The sequence below is a fragment of the Zalophus californianus genome, chromosome 9, assembly GCF_009762305.2.
Source record: "Zalophus californianus isolate mZalCal1 chromosome 9, mZalCal1.pri.v2, whole genome shotgun sequence".
Taxonomy (NCBI): domain Eukaryota; kingdom Metazoa; phylum Chordata; class Mammalia; order Carnivora; family Otariidae; genus Zalophus; species Zalophus californianus.
In genome coordinates this window covers 105122877-105133912 of record NC_045603.1, presented here as the reverse complement: position 1 = coordinate 105133912, position 11036 = coordinate 105122877, and positions in this window count along the sequence as shown.

Sequence of the window (11036 nt, the reverse complement as noted above, 5' to 3'; positions counted from 1 at the left end):
CACTTAGATGGTGGCTGATGCATAGTATCTTTGCTGAAGGAATGAAGGAATGCCTGAGTGTGTGTTTGTCTTTCAGTCAGCTAAATCAACCAACTAGTATTTTCAAAGTATCTACTATGCACTCATCATGTGCAAGGCACTGTGGAGCTGTCAAAAGACTTGAAAATTTTGAATTTTAATACCACAAAGATTTTTTTTGAGTGCTTCTTATTTGCTGTGAGAATATTAAAGAGGTAAAAGACATGTTTCCAATCTCAAGAGAGACTTCCAATCTTTATAGGGAGATACAACTTTGTTCCATGAAACACATGCAAATAATACAAGCAAATTCCTATTAGTTGTAAAGACAAGTGGAAGAGAAATGGCATAGTTTCCATAGTAATGGAAATAGCACTAAGCTAAGATTGGGGGTCTTGGTTGTTTCCCCCATCTATCATTTACCAGCTGTATAACCCTGGGTAGGTCACTTCATTATCTCCTTGAATCTGTTTTCTCATTTGCTAAAATATATGCTTTTATTTTTTTTATTACTAAGGTTCCTTCCAACTCTGATTCTGTAATTAAGTGCTATGGGATGACTGGAAAGGGAGCATTTAGTGTAGTTTAGAGTTGTTGGAAGGAAACTCATGGTGAAGGTGAAATTGAAGCTGAACTTGAACTATGGGTGAGATTTTGGATAGCCAGAGAAGAGGCAGAAAGGCATTTAAGATATGGGGAACAACATAAACAAAGGAACAGGCAGAGACAGGATTGAGCAAGCATGCTTGTGAGGTGGACTAGACCAGGCTCTCTAATAGAGAATGTTTGTTAGAGAAGATTGAGAAACAGCTTGGGTAGGTTGCCTAGGGCCAGGAAGGACTTAAGAGAGAGCACTGGAATCAGTGAAGCTATTTTGGGATACTTGGAAAAGGCAGGACAGAGGTAGTAGGGACCAAGATTAGCTTTGCAGCAGTGAGAAGGCAGAGCAATGGTTGAAGAGAAATTTCAAAGATAAAATCAGAAAGCTGGCTTGGCTATCCAGTCTGAAGGAAAGGGATGAGTCAAAGATACCTCTTATATTTTATTTTATTTTTTAAGATTTTATTTATTTATTTGACAGAGCACAAGTAGGCAGAGCAGTAGGCAGAGGGAGAAGGAGAAGCAGACTTCCCGCTGAGCAAAGGGCCCAATGTAGGGCTCGATCCCAGGACCCTGGGATCATGACCTGAGCTGAAGGCAGACACCCAACCGACTGAGCCACCCAGGTACCCCAACACCTCTTACATTTTAAACCAGAGAAAGTGAATAAACCAGATTCTGACCCAGGCTCCAACACCTCTGAGAGAGGATAGCATGCCCCAGCAGCCTATGGTGTTTGCCTCCTCTGGTGATTTAGGGTTGAGGGTTGTTCTAGCTCTTCTACATACCAAATTTTGCTAAGAACAATTCAGATGCAGTTTTTCTTTTTTAATAAAAATTTTAGTGTGCTCGGAAGTCCTTTGAGCCTATAATATGTTTGAAACTTCCAAATTTTATCTTAATCAAGAAACTACAGGAGCGTCTGGCTGGCTTAGTCTGTAGAGCATGCAACTCTTGATCTTGGGGTCATAAATGCAAACTCCACATTGGGCATAGAGTCTACTTAAAAGAAGAAAAAGAGGGGCACCTGGGTGGCTCAGTCAGTGAAGCGTCTGCTTTCGGCTCAGGTCATGATCCCAGGGTCCGGGGATTGAGCTCTGCATGGGGCTCCCTGTTCAGTAGGGGATCTACTCTTCCCTCTGCCCCTCTTCCCTGCTTATGTTCTCTTTCACTCAAATAAATAAATAAAATCTTAAAAAAAAAAAAAGGAAGCTAGTCCAAAGGAAGATAGGTACAGAGGCTTTACAATCATCAAGGGCTCAAGTTCTTTCTATGGACTCTACCATCCTCAACACACAGTTTCTCTCTCATGATTCCCACAGCCATCACCTCTGAGTTCCAATCAGCAGGAAGAAGGGATGAAAATGCTTATGCTCCCTCCTTTTAAGTACGCTGTGGTTGCACACATCTCATTGGCTTATATCTTATTGGCCAGAAACTAATCATGTGACCACACCCAGCTGCAAGGAAGGCTAGAGATGACCTCTTTATTCTGAGTATTCCTGTGTCCAGCTAAAAATCAGGGGTTTCATTGAAGGGGAGAAGGCAAGAATGAATGTTAGAAGACAATTTGCAATCTCTGCCAAAGGAAGGGATAGAAGCATAGTGATTCCAAACAAATGCCTTGCCTGAATGGTAAATGGTTTTAAATAAACTGACAGATGGGGCGCCTGGGTGGCTCAGTCGTTGGGCATCTGCCTTTGGCTCTGGTCATGGTCCCAGGGTCCTGGGATCGAGCCCCACCTCGGGCTCCCTGCTAGGTGGGAAGCCTGCTTCTCCCTCTCCCACTCCCCCTGCTTGTGTTCCCTCTCTCGCTGTGTCTCTCTCTGTCAAATAAATAAAATCTTTAAAATAAATAAATAAATAAATAAACTGGAAGATGTATTTTTTCCCAAGATTTTATTTATTTATTTGAGAGAGAGAGAACAAGGGGGGGAGGGGAAGAGGGACAAGTAGACTCCCCACTGAGCAGGGCCCTGGGATCATAACCTGAGCCAAAGGCAGAAGCTTAACACTGACTGAGCCACCCAGGCGCCCCCTGGAATATGCATTTAATAAAAACAGAAAATTAGTTTTCTGTTCACAAGGCAGCGAGGTATTGTAGAAAGTCTTAGAATTGGGAATTAGAAATGCTGAGTTCTTCTTCCCCATTCGTTATTCACTAAGCAAGGGACCTTAAGCAAATCAGCTCACTTTCTGAATCTTGGTTTCCCCATGCAAAATGAGAGGGTTGGACTATATTCCTTTTAAAGGTTTCCCTTTCTATAGATGTTAGAAAGTTGTTTTCTATATGTTGGTCCTAAGATTAGCAGAGGCTGAAAAATAAAAAGTGTAGTTAGGTTAGGGTGAAGGATCTTAATGGTTGCTCTCTTAATTTTAGTCAATTTAGATGATACATGTTCAGATTTTTTTTTCTTGGTTATTTGCTCTTCAAATATTCTACAAACATTCCATTCAAAATATTTTGGGAGGGCGCCTGGGTGGCTCAGTTGGTTAGGCGACTGCCTTCGGCTCAGGTCATGATCCTGGAGTCCTGGGATCGAGTCCCACATCAGGCTCCCGGCTCAGCAGGGAGCCTGCTTCTCCCTCTGACCCTTTCCCCTCTCATGCTGTTTCTATCTCTCTCTCACTCAAATAAATAAATAAATAAAATCTTAAAAAAAAAACAAAAAAAACCAAAAATATTTTGGGAATATATACATCCAAATGAAAATATGTGTGTATGTACTGTCAAAATATTACTCACGGGAACATTTTGAAAATCACACTGAATTTTTCAGATACTATGTTGATACCTTAACAGAAGATCCCTCTTTAAAGTGAATTGACAAGGCGCCTGGGTGGCTCAGTTAGTTTAGTGACTGCCTTTGGCTCAGGTCATGATCCCGGAGTCCCACCTCGGGTTCCCTGCTCAGTGGGAAGTCAGCTTATCCTTCTGCCCCTCCCCCATCTCATTCTCTCTCTCTCTCTCTCTCAAATAAATAAATAAAATCTTTTTGTTTAAAAATAAAATAAAATGGGGCGCCTGGGTGGCTCAGTCCTTAAGCGTCTGCCTTTGGCTCAGGTCATGATCCCGGGTCCTGGGATAGAGCCCGGAGTCGGGCTCCCTGCTCAGCGGGAAGTCTGCTTCTCCCTCTCCCACTCCCCCTGCTTGTGTTCCCTCTCTCGCTGTGTCTCTCTCTGTCAAATAAATAAAAATCTTTAAAAAAATAGAAATAAAAAATAAATAAATAAATAAAAATAAAATGAATTAATGAAAATGAAAGAATAGAGATTTGTAAGAGCAGCTGTTGGATATTATTTTCTTTTCAAACTGGATTCCTTCTATACATCCAGAGCAGATCTGAGGCAAACTTTCAAAGTAGGTAAGTATATTTCTGACTCATGTCACTCTTCTACTTTGTTTTAAACAGTCTTCTCCATTCTCTAAGCCCTCAGTATCCTCAAATTGTTCTAGTTCCACCCTGGGTGAGAGAGACACTATATTATAAGGCAATTCATACTATGATGGTAGCAACTTCTTGTATTATCCCTTCATTTTCATTTTAAAAGGGTAGCTCCTTGAAAGGACAATGCTTAACCCTCAAAATGAGTTTCTATTCTATAGTGAATAGAATTGCAGGCTTCTTGACACCCAGAGATATCTGAGAATTGTTTGTCTGTCTGTCTGTCTGTTTGTAGAGGGAAGGGTGGTGCTGGTATCCCTCAAATCCCACTATTCTGGTCATCCCCTGTTGTCCATCAGAAACCCAGCATTTTAGAGACTTTGAGCCTAGATCTATTTTAGACTGAATGGTGTTTATTAGAATATAGCAAGCTTTTTGTACATATACTTTGCATATTACTATTTTTGTATCTCAATTATATCTGAAAGAGTGAAATAGGTTATCAAAATGAAACAATGGGCCATAAGGGATCAATCCTCTTTTCTTTTTTCTTTTTTTTAAAAGATTTTATTTATTTATTTGACAGAGAGAGTGAGAGAGAGCACAAGCAGGGGGAACAGTAGAGGGAGAGGGAGAAGCAGGCTCCCTGCCAAGCAGGGAGCTCAACACGGGGCTCACTCCCAGGACCCCGGGATCATGACCTGAGCTGAAGGCAGATGCTTAACCGACTGAGCCACCCAGGTGCTCCTCAATCTTCTTTTCTGAAGGAGCAAAGCAAAATTACATGGTTTTAGACAATTCTAAGAATAGATTATATTAGTAAATTTCTAATATGTAGAGAATGCACACCCACCCACCCACGCACACACAGAATTCATAAACTGAGAATAAGAAGTATGTCACAAAGGGCACGTGGGTGGCTCAGTTGGTTAAGCATCCGACTCGATTTTGGCTCAGGCCATGATCTCAGGGTCGTGGGATTGAGACCCATGTTGATTCCATGCTCAGTGGGGAGTCTGCTTGAGATTCTCACTCTCTTACTCTTCCTCTGCCCCTCCTTCTCTCTCTCTCTCAAATAAATAATAATAAATAAATCTTTTTAAAAAAGAATCATGTCAAAGGAAGTTAAGCTTGATGTTCTGTCTAATGGAAAGCAATTGAAATAGAGCTTCCCTGGCCTATTGCCTAAAACCAAGTCAGGAAAATGCTAAAACTGAAGGAAAGTCTACTTAAAAGGGGGGCACACATCATTGGTGAGGAAAAGGAAGTAGGAAATGGTCACGAATCTGTGGCTTTCCTGGACCAGCTCTGAGCGGGCCTGTTATGGAGGGTGGAGAAGCATGGCTGGGGGACCAGCTGCCCAGGCAACCAACCAGAGCTCACGCATAAGTCTTTGTGGTCGATAAACTAAGGAACTGGGCACAGGGAAGAAAGAGGTGCTCCCTCTCTTCCCTCACAATCTGCAGGAGACTCCCTTTCTCTTCCCACTCTAGTCTAATATTTCTTACTAAAGCCAGATCCAAAAGGGAAGCCTAAATGTTCATTTCAACTAATTTTCTGTTCCCAGGGAACTCGAGACCACAGGCTGAAACCTGACTTTTTGGCCCCTGGAGAACAACCATTAAGCGGCAGAGAAGGTATGGTAGTAAACTTTAGGAATTTGTCTCCGCCAAAATTAGAATAGAACTGAATTTATGTCAAGAATTTGGGGGGACGCCTGGGTGGCTCAGTCGTTAAGCATCTGCCTTCGGCTCAGGTCATGATCCCAGGGTCCTGAGATTGAGCCCCGCGTCAGGCTCCCTGCTCCACGGGGAGCCTGCTTCTCCCTCTCCCACTCTCTGCTTGGGTTCCCTCTCTTGATGTGTCTCTCTGTGTCAAACAAATAAATAAAATCTTTAAAAAAAAAAAGAATTTGGGAATATCCTCCAGTGAATAAAGGGTTAGGTCCATCAGACCTAAAGCAATTTGATTCAGTTCAGTTTAATTCAATTAATTCTTCTCAAAAAGCATATAAGCACCTACTATATGCGAGGAACTGTATTAATTTTAAGGAACACAGAGGTATATCAGTTATGGGTATTGTCCTCAAACAACTTGGAAAATGAGTAGAAGACAGATACATAATTCACAAGAACTACGAAGGGTTCTCAGTACTAAGGCAAGTAAAGGGTATGATGCTGTACCAAGAAATGACTCTGGTAAGCAATAAGAAAGGCATTCTGTGAAGGGTCAGAGTTTACTGCCAGTCAGCATGGTTGAACGCTATTTGGAAATAATAGGATCTTCCCATCCCAGAGTGGTTGTGTGGTCAGTGATATGATATAGAAACACATACCTGTGATTTGAGTTCACAGACTGCCATCTGCATTCCCCAAAGTCACTCGGACTCCTACACTGTATAGTCTAGAAACAAATGTTTTCCAGGTGATCTAGACCATTGCTGTGGAATAGAAATGCCTTATTAAAGAAAAGCTCTGGGGCGCCCGAGTGGCTCAGTCGTTAAGCGTATGCCTTCGGCTCAGATCATGATTCCAGGGTCCTGGGATGGAGCCCCGCATCGGGCTCCCCGCTCCGCGGGAAGCCTGCTTCTCCCTCTCCCGCTCCCCCGCTTGTGTTCCCTCTCTCGCTGTCTCTCTCTCTCTCTGTCAATTAAATAAATAAATAAAATCTTAAAAGAAAACTCCGAACTGGACAAACTCTTCAAGCTGCATCAGGCCTTCCATCGGGGGTTGTGGTTGGTGACAAGTGGCAGGCATGGATGGTTCATACTGGAGGGGTACGGTGGGGTCCCATTCAGCGTGCAGGCTCTGGAGCAGCTTGCCCGGGTTGAAACTTGGCTTCACCACTTACCTACCTGCTCTGTAATTGGAGCAAGTCACTTAATCCCTCTGTGCTTCAAATTCCTCAAGACCCACGATGAGTATCTCAAGTATCTTAAGGCCCATGGTGAAAGGGGAGGAAAGAACTTTTTATTTATTTTTTTAAAGATTTTATTTATTTATTTGAGAGAGAGAATGAGAGAGAGAGAGAGAGAGAGCATGAGAGGGGGGAGGGTCAGAGGGAGAAGCAGACTCCCCGCTGAGCGGGGAGCCCGATGCAGGACTTGATCCCTGGACTCCAGGATCATGACCTGAGCCGAAGGCAGTTGCTTAGCCAACTGAGCCACCCAGGAGCCCCGGAAAGAACTTTTTAAAATGCCTCCTGTGTGCTGCATATATGAAGGGTATTATGTTGCGTTTTACATAAGAAGAAATTAAGATTCAAAGAGGTTAAATATTTTTTCAAGAATACACAACCAGGGACGCCTGTGTGGCTCATTCAGATTAAACGTCTGCCTTCAGCTCAGGTCATGATCCCGGATCCTGGGATCAAGTCCTGCATGGGGCTTCTTACTCAGCAGGGAGCCTGCTTCTCCCTCTGCCTGTCGCTACCCCTGCTTGTGCTCTCTCTCTCTCTGGCAAATAATAATTAAAAAAAAAAAAATCTTAAAAAAAAAAGAATTCACAACCAGCAGAATAGGCAAAACTTTTTTTGAGTTTTTGCCTAGGGTGGGAGTGGGGGGGTGAGGGGAGAGTATTGGGTAAAGGGGGAGACTGCTAATGGGTATGAGATTTCTTGTATGGTTGATGAAAATATTCTAAAATTAATTATGGTGATGGTTACACAACTCTGTGAATATAATAAAACCATTTAGTTGTACACCTTATTTATTTATTTTTTAAAATTTTATTTATTTATTTGACAGAGATAGACATAGCGAGAGAGGAAACACAAGCAGGGGGAGTGGGAGAGGGAGAAGCAGGCTTCCCGCTAAGCAGGGAGCCTGATGCGGGGCTCCATCCCAGGACCCTGGGATCATGACCTGAGCCGAAGGCAGACGCTTAACGACTGAGCCACCCAGGTGCCCCAGTTGTACACTTTATTTTTTTTTTAAGATTTTATTTATTTATTTGAGAGAGAGAGAATGAGAGATAGAGAGCTTGAGAGGGAAGAGGGTCAGAGGGAGAAGCAGACTCTCTGCTGAACAGGGAGCCCGATGTGAGACTCGATCCCGGGACTCCAGGATCATGACCTGAGCCGAAGGCAGTCGCTTAACCAACTGAGCCACCCAGGCGCCCCCAGTTGTACACTTTAAATACATGAACTGTGGTATGTAAATTATGTCTCAAAAAAGTGGTTAAAAAAAAAAAGAGTGCACAGCCACGAAGCATCAAAGTCTGGTTCAGACTTGGGCCAGGAGCAAAGCCAACTCTTTTTATTACATCACACCATCTCTCACACAAACCCTGGTGCATGGACAGTCTCCTGACATAGGACGCTTTGCACAAAAAAATTTCCTTAACTCCAAAGATGGGAGGTAAAAGACCATACTTAGATGCCTAAGGAGATGAAAGGCATAAATCATCAGGCCTTCTTGGTTCTCAGGGTTTTCTTAGAAACACCTAGGAGATTGGGCCCCACCCCAATCCCACCTCTGGAAGGGGGCTCAGCCTACAGGCAATAAAGGCAGGCTCCCTGAGAGGCCCTCAAAAAACAGGAAGCGGGCATGGGAGTTAGCTAGTGTAAGCTCAGAACCTGTGTGCTGTCTGTTGACTCTTATTTTTGAGTTTCCCTTGTTTATTTTCCCTTTGGCTTCCCTGAATTTTTAGGAAAGTTCCTTTGGCAAATTCCCACTAGACCCGAACTATGTTAGGGAAAGAAAGGAAGAAACCTTGGTGTTTTTCTACACTTGAACCAGAGGGAAAAGGGAGGAGGCTTGCTACCACCATCTCGAGTCCTTGCAGACAACCTAGGCGACCAGAATCAGCATGACCTGGATCTAGCCCCTCAGGTGTACCAATGAAGAACAAAGTTCAAGTACATGGGGGACACTTCTGTGGCCTCACTACCGTGTCTGCTCTGTGAAGAGGGAGGAGATGCTCAGGTTGCTCCTTTAATGACATGGGCAGCACAGCAGAATGGTGGTTGCCATTGTTGCATTGGCAAATTCACTCCCTTAGCTCAGGAGAATGAAGTAGAGTCCAGGTTTATTCAATTTATTTGATTAAGGAGACGGAATCTGGAAGTTAGTATTGTGTTGAAACCAGAACTACCAATACCAGTACTTTAAATGCTATTTAGTTAGTAATTATTTTGTTTGTACCTTAAAAAAAGAGGGGGAGGACGCCTGGGTGGCTCAGTTGGTTAAGTGTCTGTCTTCGGCTCGGGTCATGATCCCAGGGTCCTGGGATCGAGCCCCACATCGGGCTCCCTGCTCAGTAGGGAGTCTGCTTCTTTCTGCCTGCTGCTCCTCCTGTTGTGCTCTCTCTCTCTCTTTGATAAATAAACAAATAAAATCTTAAAAAAAAACAGCTTACAACGGATATGTTCTTTCTTTTTTTAAAAAAAGATTTTATTTACTACCATATGACCCAGCAGTTGCACTACTGGGTATTTACCCCAAAGATACAAATGTAGGGATCCGAAGGGGCACATGCACCCCAGTGTTTATAGCAGCAATGTCCACAATAGCCAAACTGTGGAAAGAGCCAAGATGTCCATCGACAGATGAATGGATAAAGAAGATGTGGTATATACACACAATGGAATATCATGCAGCCATCAAAAGGAATGAAATCTTGCCATTGGCAATGACGTGGATGGAACTAGAGGGTGTTATGCTGAGTGAAATAAGTCAATCAGAGAAGGACATGTATCATATGACCTCACTGATATGAGGAATTCTTAATCTCAGGAAACAAACTGAGTGTTGCTGGAGTGGTGGTGGGGTGGGAGGGATGAGGTGGCTGGGTGATAGACATTGGGAAGGGTATGTGCTATGGTGAGCGCTGTGAATTGTGTAAGACTGTTGAATCACAGACCTGTACCTCTGAAACAAATAATACATTATATGTTTAAAAACAAAAAAAGAAGATAGCAGGAGGGGAAGAATTGAAGGGGGGAAATTGGAAGGGGAGACAAACCATGAGAGACTACAGTCTCTGTGAAACAAACTGAGGATTCTAGAGGGGAGGGGGCTGGGGGGATGGGTTAGCCTGGTGATGGGTATTAAAAGAGGGCATGTATTGCATGGAGCACCGGGTGTTATATGCAAACAATGAATCATGGAACACTACACCCAAAAAAAATATTTATTTATTTATTTATTTATTTATTTATTTATTTATTTGAGAGAGAGAGAGCACGAGCAGAGGGGAGAGGTGGAGGGAGAGGGAGAAGCAGATGCCCCGCTGAGCAAGGAGCCCAATGTGGGACCCAGGACCTGAGCCGAAGGCAGACGCTTAACCAACTGAACCACCTAGGCGCCCCTCAACAGACATGTTCTTGAAAGAGTTGTGTAGGAGTCAATCATATATTAAACATTCGAGAAAAAGATGCTGAAATGTAAAGAAATGTTGCAGTTAATTGTTTTGATGAAAATACTCAGCAGTTAAAATTTTTTCTTTACACTTCTATTTTCCAAATGTTTCACAAATAAGCATGACTTTCACAATAGGGTAATATTATTTGTAAATTTAAAAATTGAAAGAACAGCTCTAGCTTTTGAATTTTCTACTTTTCTAATCTTTTTAAAGAAGCATGTGTTTTTCTTATAGTAAACTATTTTAAAAATCGCCCCAAACTTAAATCTTTCATAAACTTGAATTTTTAAAAATGAATTAAGGGTGAAACATGTATTAGCTGTCCCGTTTATCTCTACCTAGCCTTAATATTCAACATTGACACTGTTCAGTCAGTACCATCCAGGTGTCTAAGTGTGGCCAATGAGGCTTGCCCATCCTTTTGAGGCTGGACACAAGTCAAAACTGGTAGCCCTTTGGTTTCTGGACTCAGCCAATACTGAAGCCTGAATCCATGTTAGTAGCTATCTGTAACATAGCCTTTTCACCTCTGGAAAAGTCCGACAGAACTGGCCAAAGATGCCGTCCACTATTGTGTTACTTGAGCCAAGCGGGTTTGTTTGCTGCTTCTGTGACTCAGTGTTATAGAATGTTACTTAAAGCGGAGCTTCTGTGCCCAGCTCATTCTGCT